General features: G+C 39.8%; 1 protein-coding gene across 2 annotated transcripts in view; it reads right to left on the bottom strand.

Annotated features, from left to right (window-relative positions):
* Positions 1-3,750: 3,750 nt before the first annotated feature.
* The window catches only part of MPDZ (multiple PDZ domain crumbs cell polarity complex component), a 111,570-nt gene continuing 93,334 nt past the window's right edge, over positions 3,751-21,986 (bottom strand). Inside the window, exons 51-52 of one of the 2 annotated variants that reach the window (XR_003995072.1) lie at positions 5,378-5,586; positions 3,751-4,623 (exon numbers count right to left, since the gene is read on the bottom strand). The gene's annotated coding sequence lies outside the window, so the exon portion shown is untranslated. Of the gene's footprint in view, positions 4,624-4,814; positions 5,587-21,986 lie in introns of those variants that run through there. The other variant, XM_030512217.1, reaches the window with a different exon arrangement.

Here is a 21,986-nt window from a genome sequence, read left to right as displayed (position 1 = left end):
CCATCATTTGGTCAATACATCCATTTGGTTACAGGTAGTAATAAACAGTACTTTTTACTCCTCATGGAAACATTTCCATAGCAACAATCTTTTCCACTACTGATGACCCTTTCTAGGCAAGAACTTATAAAAGAGAAAAGAAAAAAAAAAGTCTTATTAACTTGGAAATTTGTTTTCTTATTTCATTTGAACTTTTGAAGGAGACTATCCTGTGAATAATGAGAACTGGTCTGACCACTGCAATTGAATGAAAATTGCCTTTGTTTCTCTACCTACTGCCTTTCTTTTTTGCATTTTCTTTTCACTGTGGTACTTGATGCCAATTTCTCAAACTGTTTTTAAGCACCCATGCATCAAAGGTTTCTATTGTTCTCTCAAACAAATTCCCCAAAACATCAATGGTACTTTAATTAAAGAAAGTAGAACAGAGAAGTGTTAGTATGTAGCAGCTGGGACTAACCAAATGAAACAGGTCATTCGTAATACTCCAAGAATAGAAGGGCTTAATGAAGTTTGTTTTTACTGACAATCTTTTCTAGAGCACTGAAAAAATTCTGGAAGATACTCTCTCAGATCATGGCAGGCTTTTGCAGCCTGACTGCTTTATTCCCGTATGTGTCACCAATCAGTAGCTGCCTAAAACCATAGAGTCATAGGACAGTTTTGGTTGGCAGGAACCTAACCCCTCTGCTATGGGCAAGGACAACTTCCACAACACCAGGTTGCTTAAAGCCCCATCCAACCTGGCTTTGAACAGTTCCAGGTCTGGGGCATTCACAGGTTCTCTGGGCAACCTGTTCCTGTTTCTCACCACACACTCAGTAAAGAACTTCTTCCTGATATCTAATCTTTCAGTTTAAAGCCATTCTCCATTGTCCTGTCACTACATGCCCTTGTGAAAAAACCCTCTCCAGCTTTCTTGATGGCACCCTTTAGGTACAGAAAGGCTACTACAAGGTGTCCCCGGAGACTTCTCTTCTCCAGGCTGAACAAGCCCGGCTCTCTCAGCCTGTCTTCATAGGAGAGGTGCTCCAGCCCTCTGAGTATCTTCATGGCCTCCTCTGGAGTCTCTCAAGCTGCTCCACGTCCCTCTTGCATTGAGGGTCCCACAGCTGGCTGCAGGACTGCAGGTGATGTCTCATGAGGGCAGAGTGGAGCGGGAGAATCGCCTCCCTCAACCTGCTGGTCATGCTCCTTTTGAATCAATATTAATAGAATAGTGCCCAAACATTTAGAGGCTGCTGCATGTTTGCAGCCAAAAGATGATTCCAGCAGATTCCCACACTATGCTGCTCAAGAGTATTTTTAAGTCACCATTGCCCTAGAGATGGCTGGTTTGTGTTGTTATTTTGAATACCCACAGTGATCTCAGCTCTTGGCTCACAGATTTCTACATTCTTTCGTAAGCTGTTACGCAAAGGCTTTTATGCTTTAAAACAGATGCCAAAGTGCCTGTGTCATTGTCTCAGGAGGATGGGATAGAGGAAGCCTGATGCCTGCAGAGAGACTGTGTGGAACCTGTGTCCCCGCTCTTCCGGGAGACTCTGGGGAGTGTCTCCCAAAGAGCCACCGGCTGGGTGATTTGTTCACACAGAGGCTGTCTCCACTGCCAAGAACAGGCTAAGCAGGTTCCGCACCAAGGGCTGTCTTTCATGCATCACCTTTACCAGCCACAATAGCCCATACTATCAAATAGAGTAGATCTTTCAAATAAGAATTAGTAATCTGGACAAGCTAGGCTTCCACTCCTCTCTATTTTAACAAAGGAGAGACTACTCACCTACTGTGGATAAACACATCACATCTAGACTGGTTAGATGGATGCTGGCTGGACAAAGAAAAGAAGGGTAAAATGGTGCCAGGCCCTGGCCTAGAAAGACTTATGGTACAGTCAAAAGGGAGAGTTCTTCTGGAGGTGATTCAGTATCGCGTTACTGCTCTTATCAGAATTGTCACTTGAAACTAGTGACATTTACTGACCCCTTTCCAGTCTAAGGCAAAATAGTATTTATCTTCAGATGGCAGACGATAGAAGGTCATAACCAGTTCTGAGAACTGCCAGACAGGGCACTTACTTACACTGTTTCTCCCTCCACCCACCACTCACTGTCGCAGGAGGTAGTGATACATTGCAGAGCATAGTCACTGATAATAGTGTCACCTTATCATTACATCCAATACTGGAGAAGAATATTGATTTGGACTACTATGTTAAATGATCAGCCATGCCATGTTATGTATCACAGTGCAGTTGAGTAATTCTCATGCATTTTTATTTAGCAATCGTGGGTCAAGAGTTAGAAGCAGAGGAGAAAAATGGTTTAAGACACTTTTGGCTAAATACAATTCCGGCTCAAGGCAAGAAGGTTCATGTCTTTCCTAGTTTCCATAAGGAATGATTCTCACAGTAGGAAAGGCAAATATGTGTAGCTTGCCAGAAGTAACATCACATGGTTGTTATCAGTAAAATTCAAAGTTAAGCATGTGCATCTTTTCTGCTAGTGGTTTTTCAGGCAAGCTGCAGGATCAGGAAGACAACATTGCAGTGTATCATATTTGGACATTTTCCCAAGGAACAAGAAAGGCCAGAAAACACATCCCGCAGGCCATGCGTAGTGAGGGGAATACATTCTTGAAGCACAAGATTAGCAGCAAGCCAAAGAGCAGAGAAGGGCAAAGAAGCACCAGCATTGAGAAGAAACTGAACTCCCCCTCTTTTCTGAGAAGATGTCATCTAACTCTTGAATTCTGGCACCTTGTTTACCCAAATCATCTACATGAAAGAGGAAAGAAAGACAACAAATAAGCAAGCTCTCATCAGCTGGGTTTCAAATCACCCAGTGGCTTCACTAATAACACTCAGCAACCAGATGCAGCCAAGGAGAGTAGAGAAAGTAGTTTGAATAAAATTCCTCTTGTGCCTTGACCTTTGAGTCTGGCTCCCACATGCACAAGGAGACTCAAACTGTGTTGCAAAATGTGGTGTGCTAAGAGATAGTCCAAGCAGCTGTGGTATGTTTTTCTGTCACATTTCAAAGCCTCTCAGAAATACTGCATATTCTGGACTGAGTCACTGCCACATCTGACCTAATAAAGAGAAACATCACCCTGAATCCAAAGTGTCATCTCAACTGCACAGCACAGAGCACAGGTTAGGGTAATGTGTTAAATGACAAACTCCAGATTTTGCCACCCAAGTATTTTCATTACAGTATCTTTTTCTGGGGTAGGGTGGACAGGGCTGAGGAGGAAAAGACTTACTTCAATACACAGGCATATTACTGCACCTGCTAACCAATAGAGACTTTAGGAGAAATAGAAAACAGCAGATAGAAAGGGTGAAAGACGCATAGCTCAAATCCATCCTGGCTGTAATCTGCAGTGACATCTTTCTACGATGGATTTACGATAAATCATTGTTGTTTCTAATTTACTAGTATATTTACAACTCCAGATTTTTTACATTCCTTTTAGGAGTATAGATATATTAAAAAAAAAAAAAAAAAAAAATAAACCCAAACCCAAAACTATTCTTGGCATGTGCTGGGGCAGATTGCCTGGTCAATAGAGTAATTTATATTTAGGAAGATTTATTTGTTTATGCCTATGCTGTAATATACTCTACCAGCTTTTTCATCACAGGTGGTGTATTTCAATCCAAACTTGGTTATTGCCATTTTTATATTTTAGCAAATTTCTAAAAAACTGACAGTTCAATGCATAGTGTTCAGCTGAAAATATTCCACATAAATCAAGGGTACAGGAATGCATAGTGCACTGCAACTTCATTTTAAATAAACAAATCAATGGTGTTCTGTCTGTAACCTCACCATGAAAGGTAAGTGATGTAGAATAAGAAATCAATCTCTCTTGAATTTTCTGAACGCTCTCAATGAGAATCATTGGCATTGTTTTAATGGGTGGGATGACATAACATACTGTATTTTTCTCAATTAGTTGTAAATCAAGATAATGGAGCATTATTAGTATGCCTAGAAACAAGGAAGACCCCAAAATAACTTTGAGAAGGGATTAATGTGTTCAGTTAAACAGAAGCTACATTGAAATAAATATTTCATAGCACTGATAAAACCAGGTATGCATAACCTTTCGTAACTAATTTTTCAAATATGATTTATGGGGTGGCCTTAAGCTAAAGTACAATAGACACCAGTAACATGCTTCCTTCTTTAAAAAGTGCTTGCTTTTTGTGACAGATGACTTATCTTCTTTGTTGGCTTGGCACTTACTTCACAAATCTTCCTTTCAAAATCCATCAAGTGCAGTACCTGCAGGAAACAAATTCAGTTCCTAGAAGAAGAATAGTACTGCCTTTGTACTGCATGTGCTTGTTCACATGCAGGTATCACCTGATCACAGGTAAGCAAGCTATTTGACAGTAAAGCCTCGAAAAAGTACCACCATCAGTTTCTGAATACCTTCAAACTGGCTGATCCCAGCAATAACTTTGTTGACCCTAAGACAAGAGGCCCACCAAGTGAAGAGGAGATCTTTTTCTTGCTCTGGCCTAGGATATGGACTGAGCCAAAGAAGAAAGATGCAATTTCTGAATAGATACAGCTTAGCAGAAAATTTAAAAGCAAATGTGAGAACCGTTTCTTCCTGGGGAAAAAAGAAAAAAAAAAAAACCAATGAAAACACAACCAAAAAACCAAACCAAAAAACCAACCTTAAACAAAAGAAAAAGATCCATGTCATGTATCTCAGATATACAGACACATATAGACACTTGTGTATATTTATGCACATGAAACAGGCATAAATCAACATTTTATGTGCTTTTCACTACTCAAAAACATCTGGTGGAGTTGGGCTGTGTTTTGAAATTGATCTGAAGGTTGGGAAGAATTTACTATTGATTCTACAAATGATCCATGTTGTTGACAGGAAAGACAAAAGGGAGTTCATATAATATAATTTTGAAACAGACTATGTAGGGAGCCAAACAATACAAATACAAAAGTCAAAACATATTGATTGCTTGAAAAATGTATGCAGCCTACACTAAAATGAAAAATCACCACAGCAATTAACCTACCACAACAATATAGACAAACACTGCATAATGCACATTGCAGGGTAGTGCCACAAGTCTTGAAGCAAAGCAGTGCCATTGAAAGGGTTACCTAGTAGAAATCACTTTCAAGAATGTCGGTAGTGCTTTAACGCTAACTACCTCCCTGTTCCCTGGGAAAGAAAAGCTATGTGTGTGTGAGGACCAGGGGGGAAATCTTTCTGAGATGTACTCCCATCTGTCATCTATCAGTTACAGAGGTCATGTTTAAGAGTGTAAGCATGCCACAGAACACAATATGATCTGGGTCATGGCCATCACTGGAACTGTGTTTAGAGATACCTCATGTCAGTCGTCATTTTGTTTTCACTCGGGGGTGGGAAACAACTTCTCAGAAGGGCAAGGCAATTCAAGATAGATGGAAAGATCTGGAACTGAACATTTATGCGAACAGACTATGGATCCAAACTAAAAGCTCTCTCACTGAGTTGCTCTTTAACTTCCAGAAGCTTAATCCAAGCCCAATAGCTCTTGTTTTCTTCTTCCTCATCCTGTAACAATGAAAGACAAAAGGTTAGACGTACAGCATTATGATTAGGTCACACTGAATTCCAAGAAACACTGTACCAGAATTAATTTATGACTTTCTACTTGTTTAATCCAAGCATGAAACCTTTCTTAGCGCAACTGCCTGAACTCCTGCCTGAGTCTGTATGAATGTAATATGTTTGTGACAGGTAACATAAATGCATCATTAGACAACTGTAACAAATAAAATGGTGGGAAAAAAAAATCAAGCAGCACAACAAGAAAATAAAAGTTGTTATTTATAGCTGTAAATCACAAGGTTTAAAAAATATCATGACTGACTGATGAAGTCACACCAGCTGTTTTAAATTCATGAAGATGGGGAAGGCTTGGTTAATAATTGGTAAAGTACTAACAAGAAGGAGAGGAGAAGAGAAATCTGAAGAATTAAATAACCAGAAAAGAGGAAAAAAAAAAAAAAAGAGCCTGTTTCCATAGAGCATTTTTAAAGTAAAAATGGCAGTTATTGCCATTTGACTCATTACAGAACCCTGCTCACTAACATAGTCGGAAATAACAACTCCTAACATATTTTTGCTGACCCAGTATGTCTGCTGTTACTTCTGCTGGAGTCATATATTACTGGCTTGCTTTAAGAAATGTGTTTTCAGCAGTCACTCAGTTTAGACATTCACTGCATTCAAGTCCAGCAAAATTTTGCAGATAAGTAATGATTCCTTAATTAAAAAAAACCAAAAAACCCCCAAACAAACCAAACAAGAAAAACCCTGCTGGAGCAGGCACCTATACCCAGAATGCAGCAGACTTTTCTTATGAGTGTCAGAGAACACCAGATGTTTGCTTTCAGAAATCCTATCCACAATTTTCTTCACTAGCTCAGGGGAAGTAAAGCAACAGGAGAATCCCCTGGTAAAAGAATATGAATTGACAGAAACCAGGCTGGACTGCACAATTTTCTTACTGAGACAGGAGAATGATCCCACTGCTTGATTTCAGATTTTAGGAACAGCATAATGAACACCACAGAAAAAAAGGCAAAAGGTTTTTTGCATAATGCAATGTTATTATTGCACTGTATCTGGCAACCAAGACTCAAATGAGCTGTCTTATAGAGCTGTTTTAATGAGTTCAAATGTGTAGGAACAATACACTCAAAATGATTAGCGGTAGGAGTGTCTGTAGTTTCTACTGATTCATTTGACCTTCTTAACTTCCCGATTCCTGATCTGTTTTTCTTTTAATGCTTACACTGGTCCTTTTCCTGCATTTTGAGAGAAGAAATCAATCACCTGCTAAAGCTAAGGTTTAAGAGCAACGAACCCGGAGAGGCAGGCTGGTGTAAACCTAAATGTGTGAAGCAAGTTCAGTGAAGCTAAAGAGCTTCCAAGAATTGGAGACAAATTTTGGGAACCTCCAGAATTTATTTAGGCATCTTATTACCCTGGAATTTAATGGGAAATCAGACCCTAAAAATTGTTCCATCCCTAAATCTATACAAGGAAAGCAGGGTGGGCATAGACAATAATCTAAAACTGGTGTCATTTAGAAAATGGTCTCAGTCTTCAGTATGAGCCCAGGTGGTAGCAGCTATTTTTTGGCTAGTGACCACTGTGTTGTTTCAGTATTAACTAGGAAGGCTTGCACAAAGATAAATTCAAATCCTAAACACTGACAACATCAGACCGAGTGCATATGCCGACTGCCTGTGAAATCAGAGGCATGGTTTTCTTTTCTGCCAGCACTGCTGCTCTGATATGTAGTTAGGAACAGGTAGATGCATTCACAAGGATGATTTTTGCCTCCAAGGAAATAAGTAGGAAACATTGATAGTTACCTTTTCACAAGACTTTCAGATTCTTAAGTAGAAGACACAGCAAAGCATTCTTGGACAAAACAAACCCAGAAATTAATTTTCTTGGGCTGAACTGTCTCTTCCACCCCACTGGAGATATCTCAGATAAAGCACCTTAAATGACATTGAACAGCTGTGTTTAAACAGCTCAGTTCCACCTGCACCTTTTTATCGCCGATTTTCTGCATGCAATTATATTTTACCATTATTCAGAGGAAGCCAAATTCTTTAGTTTGGGCTCAAGCTCAAAATTTCCAAAGCACTAAGGCCTTAACTTGGGAAAAGGAGAATGGACTCAGGAGAAAAAGTTGTACTGAATTTTGTGAGAGAGAGACAGAGAAAATCCTTTTGTGACCTCTTTTTGAATGCACAATACAGTAGCTAAGCATTAAGTAACAGCTCAATAGGGTTTCATTAACGCAGCAAAATAATTATCTGGAAGAAGTTGTATAACCTCCAACAAACAAGGTCAGAGATCAAGATATTTTTACACGTGGTCCCTAAGATTCCCTTCTGCATGAAACAACTACTTGGATAGAAAAAACTCATCATCTTTACAGTGATGGACACAGATGACCTATTATTTTAGCACCAATTAAGATTCCTTCAAGCAGAGATTAATAGGAAAATTAATTATACAATCCTATTGGTTATTCTACTTCTCTGCAATAGATGTATCCATAATTCCATTCTGAACAAGCAAACTGCATCTTTTTTTCAATTTCAGGACCAATTTAAAAGCATGACTTTTTGTTCTTTAGTTGAAATAAAATATCCCAGTCTGTTCCACTGACTTGTCTTTTCTCTTTTTCCTGGGATGTGTAATTACTGCCATTTTACCAAAGAGATAGCAGGGCACAGTTAATCAAATCCACTGGTTAAAAATCTAGTTAGCAGCCATATATCTGTATATGAATAAAGGGCTGAATACCATGTGCTTGCCACAGCAGCGATGAGTTTCAATTATTAACCCACAACAGATACTGCATTAAATAGATATTTACTGTTCTCAGCAACCATAATCAAGTCACATGGCAATTGTCAATGCACCTTACCTGAGGCTGCTGCTTACCTGGCTCTATATATTACATCTTCAGGGCAAATATGGGAACAATTTTGGCACAACTTTCTATTTCTTTGGAATGTCTCAGCTGAAGAGGTTTTATTTTCCTCTTGCTGAGATTCTGCAGTTTCTGACACTGAGTGATAGACTTCTCAGGTGAAATACTTCCTTTCTTAAAACCAGCTGGACTGTTGTGATCTGGTCCAATGTGGTGAGGATTTATTCCTCTGGGTCTGGGACTGCCCGTTCAAGCGTGTGCAGAGGAACAGGCACTGTTGCGTATCCCAGAGCTGAAAGACCTAGAACAAGGGGTTTTTTTCAGTCTTTCAGAGGCCCTTGTCAGGTCTGGGACATCTCTGCAGGCTGCGTGGATAATCCTAGTTTAAGCTTAAGGTTTTGAGCCAACAGGAGAAATGTTCAACTGACGTGTCAGATGCTGTTCTGACAGCCATTTCCCACCACTTCCCTCCCAAACCTGAGGTCCTGAGAAACTGAAGCTTCCTCTTGGGCTGACAGTTTGGCCACAGTGGTAAAGGATAACACATAAAAAGCTCCCAAATAAAAAGATTAGATCTTTCCTCACCACTCAAACTTGTGTGTTTGCTTGAAACATAAGGCCATGGGATTCAAGCTCAAGAACAGCTACAGTAGAATTTTTAGCCTGTATCTGTAATACATTTTCTATGCCACCACATCAAAACCAAATCCCATCTCAGTGTCAGTCACTGTCCCAAAGTCTTTGAGGACCCCAGCTATGACCATCAATTTTTAAATTGGGCTGCAAGTTTCCTTGAATATTTTGACATTTCTCTTGTGATAGTACTATCAAGACCAAATACAACTTCCCTGATCAACTCTGTATCAGATCTGGTATACTGCTACAAGCTTTTATATTCTCCCACTTAACGCTTTTACTGAATCACATCAGCTATGGTATTAGAGACTTTCCAGTCCTATTTTGTATTAAGTTACTATTAAGTTACTATTAATTTAGTAGTAAGTGGGGAGAATTGCACCCCCCTCCTCCACTGAACATCTTACAATAGCTTCTATACATTTTAGATCTGCTAAACACCTTATATATCTTCATAATTTCCTCTTTTATGTTAAGTGAGCAATTACAGGCTCATAAGCCCTGGTCCTCTTGGGGGACTTCAACCACCCCAATATATGTTGGAAGGACAAAGCAGCAGGGCACAAGCAATCCAGGAGGTTCCTGGATGGTGTTGGTGATAACTTCCTTCTTCAAGAGATTAGAGGAACCAACAAGGAGCGGGACTATGCTGCACCTTGTCATCACCAACTGTAAGGGTCTGGTGGGCAGTGTGATGCTTGAGAGCAGCCTTGGCTGCAGTGGTCATGGAATGGTGGAGTTTGGGATCCTTAGGACAAGGAGTAGGTTGTGCAGCAAGCTCACTACTCTGGACTTCAGGAGGGCAGACTTTGGCCTCTACAGGGATATGCTTGTTGAAGTACCATGAGATAAAGACCTGGAGAGAAAGGGAGCCCAAGCAAGTTGGACAATATTCAAGGGTTACCTCCTCTAAGCTCAGGAGTGATGCATCTCAACAAAGACAAAGTCAGGCAAGAACAGCAGGAGGCCTGCATGGGTGAACAAGGCTTACATAAAATGATAGGTTTATAACACTGCTACATCTAGATGCAGCTTACAGGCATACTATTATATATTATACATATATACTATATTTACACAGTTGTATAGTGTACTGTGTAGCATACTACAGTGTATATGTATACTATCTGTATACTAAATATACACTATGTACTATTTAGTAATAAATAGTGTATACTTATACTATATATATTTAAAAATATCTCACAACTCTGACTCAAATACCTAATTCAAAATTTGTATCTTAAAATCTTAGAAATACTGAAGCAAAAACACACTGAGTAACCTGTGGTTTTGTGACAACTCACTGAGCAACAGCAGAGAGAAAAAATAAAACCTACCCTCTTCCTACAATGTCTCCATTAAATAAATGAAGCATAAGACACAACATCAGAAGCTACTGATCACAAAGGCAGCAATCTAGTAAAGATTGTTCCACTTCACTGGATCTTCCCTAAAACTGCTCCAGCAGTGTCTCAGTAATATCTTTACAGTTAATCAGGTCAAAGTGGCACACGGAGTTAACAACCCCTGAAAAACTATTGCTGCCATGCTCAGCAGCTGTTGAAAAGCACAGAAAAGAAGGGAAGAGTAAGAAAGCAAAAATTGGCATTAACCTTTCAGAGCAGTTATCTGTATCTGCAGTTATAATCTGTGACATGCTCTTCTGCACCAGGGTGCAGAGCCCATGTTCTGAGCAGGATGTGATACCCAGTGCAGGGCAGGGCCAAGCTGGAGTGCATCTCTTGAAAGTCCTATCACCTCAGAGCAGCAGGACACTGTTCCCTACCAGAGAAGCACACTGGGTTTCAGACTTCAGCATCACTGACATCTGCACTACTTCTACCCACTGTGGCCAAAACATTTGCTGCTCAATTCATCTGCCTGAACCCTCTTGTTCATCCTCTCACTCTCTCTGACTTTCTGGCTACAGCAGACAGTATTCATTTCAACCCAGAAAGCTCAAAATAAAATTTGGGCTTTGCTGATTTTCCATTTGCTCCTCCCTGCAGCACTGCAGCTTTCCTGGATAGAGAAGGCAAGTGATCCTTCTTAGACGTTCTACATTACAATCTTGTATGTGAACCTCATTCCCTGATAGGACAAGGGATAATGGTTTCAAACTTAAACAGGAAAGATTTGGGTTGGGTATAAGGAAGAAATTCTTTATTCTGACAGTGGTGAGACACTGGCACAGGTTGCCCAGAGAAGCTGTGGCTGCCCCATCCCTGGCAGTGTTCAAGGCCAGGTTGGACAGAGCCTTGAGCAACCTGGACTACTGGAAGGTGTCCTTGCCCATGTCAAGGGGGTTGGAACTGGATGATATTAAGGTCCTTTCCAACTCTAACCATTCTGTGCTTCTATTCTATGATTCTATGACTCAGTGTAACTGGTAAGAAGTACAGGTCCTAGGTCCAATTCAAAGGGAAGATGATTAACATTTAGCAAAGAGCCAGGAACACTCAGGAACACTTCTCAGATGCTGTTTATGATTCATCAGTGGCTTAATACCTTAAACTGAGGACTGATTTGTGAAACTGCAGTGGCCAAGTAGTAACTTAGGGAGACAGACTCTGGATGTTGTACAGATGCATATTTCCATGGCATTTCCTGAATACCATCTATTTTTTTCCTTTCTAAAACATGTGCAAAGAAAAAAGATTCTTCCTTCTTTTTTTATGGCCATGAAACATGGATGCATTTATGTTCAGGACAGGACTAAAGCACATACTTAAATCCCATCACTCAGGTGCTGTTCTGTATAAGAATGAACAATCTTTACCTAAGCCATAGCCCAGTTCCTCCCTATTTTCACACAGCCTCTTACATGCAAACACATTCGTTATATCCTTCGTCTGAAACAGGTTAGACTTGGACCTCAACTAAACACTAAATCGCTTACAGATCTGTTGGTTAAAACAGTTTCTAAAAATTCTCAACAATTTTGATTGGTAGTAACAACTACCTTCTGTTGTCAAATCTTTATTGCAAGTGTATGTACTTTTGTCTCAGTTTCTCTGCATTAGCACTTCAGTCTGGATCAGGAGTTTACTCCTGTAGTATGCTTCTGACGACACTAATTCACCTCATAAAGTGGATCACCCAAACTGGACACCTTTTGGAGGACACTGAACAGAAGCTGTGCCATAAGCTTTTTGAAGAGCCATCAGCTGAAGGAGCCACATGAGCATTCTTTGAGAATAACTACACTGAAAAATAAATAAGATGGATATCTTCAGAAACAAAAGTTCATCCCTACAAATCCATTTCTTTGGAAATATGCTTTATAAATGCATCTCCAGTTTACCTGCATCTCCTGTTGCTATGCCTCTCCAAGTCTCCAGGAATAATCAAGTCACAAGTGAACAGCGATGTGGTAGGTAGATCTCAGCAAAGTCAAGCCATCAGAATAACCTTAACTGGTAGCTTTGCCTCTTTTTAACTGCATAATTTCTTCAGGATGATACCTGAAGCCTCTATCTAAGCTAAAATAAACTCCTGAATTCCATCACATTTTCTGCAACTGCAGGCAGTCCTTAACATACGCCAGGCTTTTCTGGCAATCTACATTATCTTTGTTCCAGATAAAAGTGTTTTGTAAAGATTTTCTTTATATTCTGTTTGGGTATTTTAACAAGTTTCTTCATAAAGTTCATTAATTTGTTTTAATGAGTGGAATCGTGAAGCTGGATTAGCATCACAACTACTCCTTGGCTGAAAAATATGCATTTGGTTGCAAAATGGCTACTTCCTCTGGCCCAGGAAGCTCTGATGCCACCCACTGGATCATCCTTTAAAGCGTTTGGATCATTTGCCAATTATTTTTCCGTAACCGTAGATCCAGGGGATGCTTACAGCACTATGGCTGGAATCTTTCACTGAGCAGATGGTAAGGGGTGTGTTACTTTTAGTTGGGTTGGCTGCAAGGCAAACTTATGCTTTACAAACCTGATTCAGATCTGCCCTGCTTGATGTAATCGCTAATGCAAAGACAGCTGCTTACTATAGTTGTCTTACCTCTAGTTACAGGTTTTATCCGCTGAAGCAGCAATTATTGGTCTCCATAAAAAGCAAGGAGGGAAACAATAATTATGCAGATGGAGAGGGAAGACTTTTCAGATTAAATTCAGATTTATCTTTCCACATTGCCTAGTTTAGGAGCCTATCAATAAAGCATATAATACCTATACTACTGCTCTCTAGAACTGAGCTTGGCTTTAAACATTACGCATCTTTCAGACTGTGTGCTGCTTGCTTTCAACTTGCCTCATCACTCTTCTGAATGCTACAAAACCTGAAGACAGTTTCCTGGGGTAAATGCACTTTGCAAAAGACACCTCCTTTTGTTTTACCGTGGGGGTGTCTCTGCTTAATCTTAACTGGGCTTTAGGGATCGAAATGCACATACCTGAACCACACCTCTGGTGTGTCTGTAAAATGCGTGGAAGAAGAACTTTGTTGTTTCATGAAAACAGGAGATTGCTTAGCAGATCTCCCCACTGATTCTTAAGGACAGAGCACAATTTTCCCAGGCTAGCTGTTGTCAGCAGAAATACCTAGGCAGAACATTTCTTGACTTCTCTGAGCCGTGCTTTAGATGCACTGCAAGCACTAGAAAATTGATTACATAGAGCACCAGAAACACAATGCAAAGCCTTCCTGCACCTCTCCTGAGACAGGATAGCATAGCATGTGGCTCCTAAGGTTTTCAGTTGAATACCTTTGCTCATCCTCACTTCCTGGGTTGTCAGCAACCACATATACCACTACTCACACAATGTTTTACCATCTGTCTTTCACACATTTTCACCCTGCTTTATTGGGAACCACACGGGTTGTTGACAAAAATTCTGTCTTTTCCAGCTTCCATTTCTCTCCTGCCAAGCACATTTTCCTAATTAAATAATGCTGCACAGTGTACACAAGCAAACAATTACCCACACAATTTTGGTGCAAGCAAGTTTAAGACCACATTCACAGTGGAGAGGAAGTCAGCTTTAATAATGACTACTAAAATGTGTGAAGTGTGCGTTTGACAATTGTTTTTGGTAAGCAAACCATACGATATTGTATTGTGTGGTTGGCTTTCATGGGCCAGGGCTTGAGCCTAACTCAAGCTTTATTAAAAGGCACACCTTTTGTTAAAAAATGGAGGGCCATCTCTCTGTTTCTGACCCTTTTTCCTTTTCTGATCCTTCCTCACAGATGAAGACTGCATTACCCATCATTTTGAGACTTCAACTGCATTGAAGACATAGCCTCAAAGACAGCCTTAGATGTCTTCGGGAACTGAATACAATAAACAAGGAAGGACATGTGGCTTCCCAAGATTCAGCAGCAAATAGGTTAAGGAAAGTAAGTTTAGCCCTTCAGCTCTTGAGGTTGTTTTGTATTCTGTTGCTTCTGATGCTTGCACGTGTATCATTCTCTCCTGGCCTCAACACCTATCCAGCAGCTGGCCACTGCAACCTGCCTTTTAAACTTTTAGCCACAGCAGTGTTCCTGGGATTTTGATTAGTAGTTAATTCCCATGGCAAAAAACGAATCAAGGAAAAATTTCCCCATGGTGATTTAAGCAGTGCTGCATCTAAGTGAAGTCATACCCAATGCAAGTGAAACAGCTTTTGAAACCAAAGGGGGAACCAAATGCCTCAGGCCATTTTATCATCTGAGGTACACAGGTGTAAATATGAGAAGTCTCTGATGTAGGTTAACAGGCATCACAGGTATGTAAATGACCTGTTTGGCACACTATAGAACTTACTTGTTCTTAGATCTTTAAATATCCTGAAGTGTGACTTTACAACGCAGAAAAAAACTGTTCTTACTTCCTACAACAACTCCACATTCTTTTAAAATATTTAATTAGAAGAGAAATCTTGTAAGTACTTTAAAGTGAAAGATGAGAGGCTACTCACTTGGAAAAATTCTTACTTCAAGTTTCACTATAGGTAAGAAATACTATTAGAACTCCAAAAGACCTCCAAAACTAAAGCATTAGACTGTCTTCTCATTTTTGCTAGGCTGCACTAGGGTAATCCTATAGCTATCAGGAGTGGTATTTTAGTTTACGTATGTCTTTACATGCTTCTCCTCTTGCAGTAACTGCATCTCCTTCACAAAGGAAAGCATCCAACAGAACATACTTTTAAAAAATACTAGCTAGACTTGTACATGGCCAACTCAACTAAATTTTTCCACCTGCAATAAGCTAAATGCATGCTGTTATTTACCCCAGCGTATGTGTTGCATTCCTTTGCCATTACGTATGAATCTTCCCAGCTCAGGCCACATGTGGACTTCTTGGCACAACCTCACTACACCTCCAAACCTACATGAAAAAGATCCATAATGCATTGACAGCTGGTCCCCAAAACAAGGACTCTTCCCCCAAAAGAGCTATTGAATTACATAACTCTTAGTCTGCAAGGCACCATTCCCCCACACCACCCCACGAGGAAAAAGCAAAGCACTGCAACAGCCAAGATACTGCAGAAAGGTTTCTGTGATTCTGCCATAACCCACCTAAAAGTTGTTTTTTCACACATGCACACACACGCAGATTTTACCTGTCTCTTGGCCTTTTCGCTTTCCAGCTGCAAGTTAATAGGTGTGAGAACAATGTCAATACGTGCCACTTTAAGAACAATCTTTTATGTAACCCAGATTAAAATTTAACAGGCTTGTTTCACTACTCAGTGTTCGCAGTCTTTTTCAACTGGGTCTGATAAGGATCAGTTTTGCTGGAACTTGTTTTCAAAGCACTTACTTACAAAAGCAGCTTCCCTGCCATTGGCACTTGGAGCAAAACAAATCACAGAACAAACTCTGTAAAATTTGCTGCATTTGGGAATGAATACAGTAGTAGCCTGGACATGCTTAGTATAGTTTTATATGTGCAATAAATAAATAAACAAACCCAAAAAGGGGCTGGAAGGATTTGCAGTACAATGTCAGTCGCTAATCTTGCCTTACCTGCACATAATGCTAGTTCATATCGCAGTCCTGTAGGTAATTTCTTCGCTGGCCTGTCAACTGCAAATAGCTGTCAACTAGTAAAGCATGCCTGAAGGAGGCTGGAAGTGTGATTGACAAACCTCACTCAGCTCTATGTTTGCATAACTGACTGTTACCACAAAGCAAGTTCAGCCCTCCAAGCTGCAGCTGAGGAACTGGCATGGAAGGGAAAGGATGGCTGCAAAACCTTCACTTAGATGGTGGAGAAACAGATGATCAACCTTCAGTGCTGTTAAATCTCTTATCTTGTTTAAATATACACCTCTCACACACTGACAGGAAAAGGTGAATTTCTACAAAAAGCTGGTAGGTAATGACATTCTGCATGTACTGTAAGTGTAAGCAAGCCTCAAAGATAGCCCATGCATCTCTTGGTAACATTCTGCCATTTCTTCAAGGAACAGCTTATTGGTTGTTTCACATATATCAATGTTTCACATGAACAAGAGTTCACACATGCATAAGCCCAGTCCACTGGGAGTTCTTCTGAGCTTCTATCAGTGGTAGCCAAGACTGCAGTCCTTGAAGTGCCTGTACCTCAGACAAAACGTGCTTATTGCAAACAAGCTGCAGTACAGCTGCATATTTCGATATCAGCCTGTTTAACATACTTCAGAAGCAAGCCACAAGAGCCAGATGCCCTGGGCTGATTATGTATCTGTCCTTCAAGATAAGCATTTAGGTGACATTACTCTAGGAGCTCAAGACCTTCAAACTCCAAATTTTATATCCCTGCCAAAAACTCTTGTAACATGTTACCCAAGCAGGATGTGGCATTTGGGTATATAAACCCGGTTACTAAATAATAGAAGAATTTGTGATCACTTACACGGTCTTTTGAAACCAAAGTCAGGAATGCAGCTTCCAGAGATTTCCAAGTTTCTTACCCTGTACAGCAACATGCATACATGTGTATATTCCTCAGGACTGCCATAAAAACTTAATGAATGTGCAGATCGAAAGAACTTTGGTGCATTCAATATATGGTTTGCAAGAAGAGTGCAAAACCTATGAAAATGCACAGAACAAGCAGGCAGTTACCCATTCCTTTCTCCTAAAACCTTTTTGTATTTCCTAATCCCTTAGAAAAAAATCCACATGGGACTTCCTGAAAGGCTATCAGTGAGCAAGCAGAAGCTGTACTCTTACTGCTTTTCATAGCAGAGATTAAAAATCATTTCTTGGCTTCCCACTGAGATGGTCAGTAATGATTTCTTCATTACCTTAAACTGTTCCTGAAGTGTTAAAAATGTCTAACAATTTTGCAAAGGATAGAGTAAACTTCCAGCAAGTGAGGCACAGATTACCTTTTACCCACTCTGCAAATTACTTCTGTTGAGGATATGTTTTTGGAGGCATAATTTTGGAAAGGCTGGATATATTTTAGAGGTGTATTCTTACTTCAATTTTAAAGTGTTCATTTTGTGATGGCCAGTATGAAACGTTTTGGATTTAATGCACTTTTTCTTTTCAAGTTTGTGGCCTTGAATAAAGATGAAAAATAATAATAAGAGGGCTGGAGCAGGATAACTTCATGCTACTTCTCTGTATTTTTGGCTCAGGAATACATCAGTGTAGAGATTTTAAATAGACCAGAAGTTAAAATAAATTTCTCCTGATCGAACAATTTCCATTAGGCTGCTGATCAGAGCTGAACACCAATGCCAGACTCCAGGGGTTGTTAGTTCTGGAGTGCTGAAGTCCGTTTAAATCTTTGCAAACCATCCTGTTTGTGACTTACTTTGATTCTCTAGCGCTATCTAGTGGCTGTTACTGAAAATGATTAATGCATATAAATGCAGCTACACAAAAGTCAGCGTCTATGGACAAATCCAGGTTCCTCTTCCATGGCTAGTCTGACCTCAAGGTGTTCATGTGGGGGTGGGTACTACAAATAGCCTCTCCCACAAACCTTGCACACCCCCAAGCTCCCAGGCTAAGTGCCCAAGCTGAAACCAGCGGCTGACTGCTTTTTGTCTTGAAATACCAAAGAAACACTCATGCAGGCAGCATTATCTTAGTTGCTGGTGGCCACCTCCAAGCCTCTTTGTGCCTAAATGGGTGAGCACTTCCCCTTTCTGCTCCCATTCACCTCTGAAGGTCAAACTTCATGTCTGGAAGTATCTGCAGGCGAACAGCTCTTACACAGTACTGTTCCCCAGTACACGTATGTACACATATGTACATATGCACACCTGACATCCTCCCCTCACACATAATACCTCTACCCCCCAACACAACACAACCAAGTCAGAAGAAATGGTAGCAGGGGAAGTGCAGACAGGAATGGTTTGACTGCTGGCAAAATAAACAGCTTTGAAGAGTCTCTGACTTCTTAGGGTGGAGAAAAAGAGGACACCATATGACAGTAAACTGTTACTGAGTTATTTCTGCTAAATGCTAATATTCCATAAATCTGCACTTAAAGACAACGGTCAAGTTATCTTGTGACTGCCATAAGAAAAGTAAAGGTCTTTTTCCAGAAGGAAGGGGGCTATATACATAGAATCCTGATGGTGAGCTGCCATTTGACAGGAACAAAAGCCAAACTGTTTGTAGGGAGATAAGGCAGAGATTGAAAAGAGAGCGTGGTTAGTCACAATAGGAAATTCAGCTCAGTCCAGAAGGTTCCCACATTGTCTTAAGCAATTCACTTTCCTGGCCAGGACAGATTTATACTTACTGCAAAGTCTTCGTTAGACACAAAATTTAACACAAAGGCAATCACTGCTGTCATTCAGTGTTGTGAAAGGGCCTGTAAAAGCTTCACCAGCAGACTCTGTCCACTGACATTTTTGTGAAGTTATTAACACACATACTTGGTTAGAACAACCTCTGCCTCTACATTAAAAATAAATTTGAGCAGATTACTTTTCTCGCTATGTATATGCTTAAAAATGGAAGTATGTGATAGAACTGGAGATAAAGGTAGAACAAACGCAGGTCGTTTCCATAATCTTTAAAGCCAAGACACTGACGGCTAGCTCTTAAGAAAAAAACCCCACAACAAACCAGCTGAAGAGGAAGGCTCTGACTTGTAGGACTCCAAGTGAAATTTGCCAGGTTTGTGGTACACACATGTATGCCAACTGAGGAGAGCCCAGCAGAAATCAATCCCATCAAGCAGTGACCCTGGAGCCTACTGTGCCAGGGGGTGGGTTTCTAACCACCGCATCTCTCAGACAGCAAGTCTGTCAGGAATAGCGTCACAGCTTTTGTCTGTTTAGGACCTAAACCTCAGAATTTCTCATACAGACAGAAACCTACAGCTAGTGCTGGACCTTGTCTTCCATTAAAGTATGACTTGCAAGGGAAATGGTAGAGCCTAAGCCTTTTCTTTACAGGAACTTTTCCAGGACATGAGAATTCAAGCAGTGAACTGTCTAAGTGAATGCAAAAAAGAAGCTGCAGATGCAGCTGGTACTACTCAGCATTTAAGATGACCATGAAACAACACTAATCTACTATATTAAATGTGTCTCTTACCCCATTTAATCTGCAACTACCAAAAATGAAGTCTCCAGCCCAGATACTACATTTAGAGTTGCATGGATTCCCCAAAAGAATTCTAACATTAACAGCAACATTTTCCTTCACTACTTGTACTTGCATATATTCATCAAAACTAAGAAAAATGAGTGGTTTCTTTAATTCATTCCAAGAGTATCAGAAGAATAACAAACACCTTATTAGCTCTTTGCAGGCACTTTACGCTTGGGAAAAAGTATAAAATCTGGGAAATAGAGTTGGTGCGGTCTTACTAAAAAAAGCATTGCAAAAATATGAACACTATCACTTCTAACTTTCTTCTGCTTTTGGTGACAGTAACAAAGGCTAATGCTTTCCCCATATGACAATCTTTATTATCACCTGCTCTCAGTGGTTCCTGTCACAAACAGGAATTCCAGTGACATTTGCTGCTTTAGCCATTAGGATTATACTGATATTTATGTAACTCATCTGCAACACTGACCTTTCTACTCCCAACAGACATATTCACATTTAACACAGAGTAATAAATACATTTTTTCAAGCCAAAACAAAATGTGCATGTCTTTGACAGTTTCAGACAAAGATTCTCCCAAAACAGAGAATAACTCATTTTCCGTTAAGTACTCAAGATGCTGCTCCCATTGCTTTTCGTAAAATCCCCAATAATGTGAAACTGTGAAGCGCTGGACGTGGTGGATATATATCCCTGTGATGAGAAGGTACTTGAAAATTACAGCCTGCAAAGACCTTTAATGTGCCTCAGCCTAGGTGTTTGTAGATGTGCCCAAACAGAAACTCAGGCTCCCTTATCTCTATGTGGTGTGCAGTATGGAAACCTGATAAAGCATCCTACAAATGTACCATGCGGTCTCAGCCTTCCCAGTCCTGATATTGTGCAATCTACAAAAATACACCAAATAGCAACACACTGTTGTTGACCAGTGCTGAGAGTCTCAAAAAGGTATCCCACATCCCATGCAAATACTCATGTAGAACATTCACTGCCTTTTAGCTATAATGTTTATCTTGCTCAGTCCAAGTATACTCTTTAACAAACTGAACTACACTTTACTAAGTGTCATCTTAATTATTAAACTGCCAAAGGCTGAAATACCAGAAAACAACAACAAGTGCTGAAAAATTCAAAGCCACCCATCTTAGCAAAAAATCTTTCACTTGTCTATCCCTGAGTAAACTGGACATCTAACTGCAAGCACTTAAAACATCTAACATCACACTCTCAGCTAAGAACACAGATAAGGTTGATTGTATATGATTCAAATGTTATCTTTTTGTAGTACATATGTATCTAAAAGTTACATATTTAAACTATATCTATTTGAAGATCAAAACCAATGGACTGACCAGAAAGTGGTTTGATGAGAAAGACTAAGTGAAAGCCTGCTTGGTTCACTTTCTGAAAACAATTTGCTGCTGCTGTAACTTAACAAAAAATCTTGTGTTAAAAACTAATAATACAGTTTGGATGATTCTGTTATCTTCAACTGAGATATATGCAGATTTCAGGATTAGTAGCTTTTCAGGAATTATTCTTCTTTCTACTGAAATAAGAGAAGAAACATCTATTTTTTTTCTGCGCATTTCACATGATCATTTTCACTGGGAGTAGAAAGTTCAATAATATTATGGAAGATATTACCACAGGAGAATAAAAACATACGGAAAAGTTAGGAACCTCAATCTACTTAAGCATCATCTGCATTAGTAGGTATACTGTTATCAAGTGTTTGAAATTAATCAGTCTAACACATAACTCTGCAACAATGGCTATGAACTAAAATGCATCAAAATCAAGATCTACTCAGCTGTAGAGGAAGATATGTGATCTGCAATTCAGAGAGAAAAAAAACCAGCTTTTATATATACTGCAAGTGTTGAATATGCTAAGGACAACAGTGTTCACAGTTTTAATATCATTTGTAAAGGAAGTGAAAATTTTTATCTATTCTTAGTAGATTCAAGTGGTGCCTAAGACAGAAGTGTTCCTTACACATGAATATTTTAGATGCATCAAAGAATTTGTTCTAAAAAGCAAGAAGAGGATGTATGTCGGAAACCACTACCAGCAACTTTCCCATGTCACTCTCACTTTAAGGGTAAGGCTTTCTTTGAAAACTGGTAATAAAAATACTAAGTTCCTCCACATTCCTTGCAAGTCTGTAAAACAAAATGTCTTTTTGCCAATTTAGAACAAAGATGACAACTTCTTCTTTTATTGTTTGTTGTTGTTTTGTTGGGTTTTTTGGTTTTGGTTTTTTCTCTTTTCTTTAGGCAAATACATGTCTAGGTCTACAGAATACACAGCAGCCTTTGTCTTTAAAGA

Source organism: Strigops habroptila, chromosome Z (genome assembly GCF_004027225.2).
Source record: "Strigops habroptila isolate Jane chromosome Z, bStrHab1.2.pri, whole genome shotgun sequence".
NCBI classification, from domain to species: domain Eukaryota; kingdom Metazoa; phylum Chordata; class Aves; order Psittaciformes; family Psittacidae; genus Strigops; species Strigops habroptila.
Note: the sequence above shows the minus strand (reverse complement) of the source record. Positions and strands in the feature narration are given on the sequence as shown.